The sequence below is a fragment of the Apium graveolens genome, chromosome 8 (genome assembly GCF_009905375.1).
Source record: "Apium graveolens cultivar Ventura chromosome 8, ASM990537v1, whole genome shotgun sequence".
NCBI classification, from domain to species: Eukaryota; Viridiplantae; Streptophyta; class Magnoliopsida; order Apiales; family Apiaceae; genus Apium; species Apium graveolens.
In genome coordinates this window covers 231,291,729-231,295,411 of record NC_133654.1, presented here as the reverse complement: position 1 = coordinate 231,295,411, position 3,683 = coordinate 231,291,729, and the positions used below count along the sequence as shown (strand labels likewise).

Here is a 3,683-nt window from a genome sequence, read left to right as displayed (position 1 = left end):
TCCCTATTTTTGTTGAGAAATAGTCCATTCACTCTACTATTCCACCACCTGAAGTAATCCCTGTTATTGCTAAAGATGTAGTAGCACAATAGTCCATTCATAAATTTTCATCCATTTCAGAGTCACCACAACCCTCTACAGGAACTGAGGTCCTGGAAGTAAATTTAGAAGCTCTAGTTCATTTATCTATAACACTTGAAGATGTGGAGGTTACTGTTGCTGGTTTTTTAGGCTTCTGAAGCTGCTGGATCACATACTGCACCAATTTCTGATACTATCTTAAATGCTAAAGCTGATGAGGAAGTTCAGCAGATAGTACAAAATCCAGTTATAAAGGGAGAATCTGATGATGGTGAAGAAGCTAATATTTCTAATGTTCTTATATATCCTAAAGATAATCTTTTCTTCCCTGAAGATATGCTTACACATGTAAGGCAACAGAAAATGAAGGCATTAGATGTCAAGAAGTAGGATTATTTTGATGATATCCGGAATGTGAAATGGAAAGATGATACATATCCTATTTCAAGAACAAATGCTATTGAACATCTAGAAATAGATGAAAAGAGAATTCAAAATCCTGATATATTGACTCATCTGAAAGCATCTACTCTAGTTGTCAAATCCTTATATACATCTCAAGAAGCAATTACTTCTCAAATCAATCAGATCAATGAATCAATGATTGCTTCAAGGCTGTCTATTCATCAAGAAATTCAGAAACAAATTGCACCAATTGTTTCCCGATAAACATTAATTGAAGCTAATCAAGCTAGATTGGAAGCTAAGCTAATTCAAATGTATGATCAACTTACAGAGGTACAGAATTCAATGGAGCTGATTCCTTCTCTACTACTTAGTGATGATGCCAAAAAGGGGGAGAAAATTATTCAATCTAAACGCAAGCATCTGACATTGACAAGTACTGATGATGAAAATTCATAAGTGGATTTTATATCTACTAGGAACACTTCATTTCAGGCTTAAATTGCTGTTTTGGACTCAAGTACCTGGTATGTTTGATGTGTTTTTGTGTTTTTGCATTACATGCATTAGTTTGAGGAAGAAAGAAGCTTCTCAAGGAAATAAGCTAAAAAGAGCCAAGAATCTGAAGTCAAGACCATTTACAAATTATAGAGGATCTCGGGACCTTCACGTGGGCAGTTGAGTCGCCTAATTCTGACGAGCAGAACTCAAGATACGGCCAAAAGAAGAAACTGCAGAAAAGTCCAGAAGTCAAGCACGACGGCCCCCAAACCCAGCGCGTTCGCCCCGCCTTTCTGCCAAAAAACAGGTCACCCGCGCTGATTTGAGCGTGTCTGCCCCGCCCTTTTTGCCCCTAAATCCTGATTTTAGTAGAATTTGATGATTTTGAGGGTCCAGTCCACTAGGGGCTTATATATAACAATAAAAAGACGTTTTTAACAACAAGGAGACCAGAGAGAGCATTATGAAGACCTAGAGAGCACAAGACGGCTACAGAGAAGAAGACTTTTATATTCTTAAAATAGTTGATACTTGGATGCTTGTTTTGTATTTGTCTTTGAACCCTAGTACTCTTATATTTTTTATTATCATGTTTTCATTGGAACCCATGGTGACGATGAGTTAGGTTATGAACTAATCATTATTGTGGGGTTCTAACAGATTTACTTATGGATTTTTATAGTTAATTTGTTTCAATATCTTGGTGTGTGGTGATTGATTGATATCCTAGTATTGGTTGTGCTTATTCGTCTTATGTGTGTAGCTAACATGTAAGATAGCGTGTTAATCTCTATTGAAGCGACAGTGAATATAGAGATTTAGAACTTGCCATGCTAGCATAGATTCATGTATTTTTTATGCATGATTCGTAGGTAATTTTAACCATCTTACTTGCCCTATCTAATCATGATAGATAACTTGTTCATTAAACCTTTATGTTGTCAAATTTTATAGACATATAGGGTCTCAACATAATTGGTGTCTATTCAGCTTCTATCTCTTTTGTGGATGTCTAGTAGTAGGGTATTCATACAACAAAAGTTGGCGTTTACTAGTTTCGTGTTATCTGATTAGTTGTCATCAGCATTGCATGTCAAGGTTAAGAACAATGACTTTAAATGAAGTAGTAATGAAGTTAGAATCCCATGTTTGTCTCATATAGTAATTCAATCACTTTTAATCTCTTAGTTATTTGCATGTTAGTTAATATCTTAGTTGTAAAACTCTCAACTTGTTATTATCTTAGCATTAAATTATAGTCATATTATTGTTGCATTGGTGCATAATCTTAAGTTAACCAAAAAGAGTCTATATAGGAATGAAATAGAAAGTATTCTATATTACTTGCGAACGCGTATACTTGCATGAATTTTAGCACGTGTTTTCGTCCTAACAAGTTTTTGGCACCGCTGCCGGGGACTAGTTGTTAATTTTTAGTTTATGTGCTTGACATCAGTGGTCGTTAAAGTTCACTAACTTAGATTCTTTTACTTTCACGGTTACTTGTTTGTGTTTCAGGTACTCATTACAATGAGAGATCCAGCAGCACCGACAAAAGCGTTGATGGATGTTTCTCAACCCAAGATCAATGACATTCAATCTAGCATTGTCAGGCCAGCGATCACAACTAATACCTTCAAGATCAAGCCTGGCATAATTCATATGGTGCAGAACTCAGATCAGTTTGGGGGTGCTCCAAAGGAAGATCCCAATATGCACATCAAGGATTTCATAGAAATCTGGCACACCTTCAGTTTCATTGGTGTGTCTGAGGATGCGGTGAAACTGAGACTGTTCTCATTCTCTCTGAGGGACAAGGCTAAGAGTTGGTCACACTCTCTACCAGCTGGTTCGATTGCTACTTGGGAAGATCTTGCTCATAAGTTTCTTACTAAATTCTTCACTATGGTGAAGACAGCTGCAATCAGAAACACTCTTACTCAATTTGCGCAACAATTGGGAGAATCTTTGTGTGAAGCTTGGGAGCGCTATAAGGAGATGCTTAGGAAGTGTCCTCATCATGGCATGCCTGATTGGATGATCATCAATGGTTTCTATAACAGTTTGGGAGCATAGTCAAGACCCATGCTTGACGCAGCATCATGTGGAGCATTATGGGAAAAGAGTTATGAGGAAGCTTATGATCTAATTGAACTGATGGATGCTAATGAATATCAGTATCCAACCCAGAGATTGCCACAGGGAAAGATAGCAGGAGTTCTTGAAGTGGATACAGCTACGGCTATCACTGCTCAACTAAAGGCGTTGTCTATGAAGATCGATTCTCTGGCTAACTATGGTATTAATCAGATAACCAGAGTTTGTGAGCTGTGTGCAGGTTCGCATGCGACGGAGCAATGCACTATATCTAGTAAATCATCTCAGTTTGTGAGCAACTTTTAGAGATCGCAGCAACCAGTTCCAGACACTTATCATCCTGACAACTGGAATTATCTTAACTTCAGCTGGAGCAACAATCAGTATGCGATGCAACAACCATTCCAGTAGTTTGGAAACAAGCAATTCAATCCTCCTGGTTTTCAGCAACAATTTGAACCAAGACAACAACTCCATCTTCAACAACAAACTCATGGAGGTGTAGGACAATCTTAGAATAAAAAAATTTGAATTGGAGGCATTGAGGCTTATGTGCAAAAACCAAGCTCTTATATGCAAAAGCCAGGCTGTTTCTATCA

The 3,683-nt window shown here is 37.5% G+C and overlaps 1 non-coding gene across 1 annotated transcript; it reads right to left on the bottom strand.

Annotated features, from left to right (window-relative positions):
* Positions 1 to 2,907: 2,907 nt before the first annotated feature.
* LOC141682127 (small nucleolar RNA R71) lies at positions 2,908 to 3,014 on the bottom strand. Its single transcript, XR_012559528.1, has one exon. It is a non-coding gene; the product is annotated as a small nucleolar RNA R71 (small nucleolar RNA).
* Between the last annotated feature and the right edge of the window lie 669 nt (positions 3,015 to 3,683).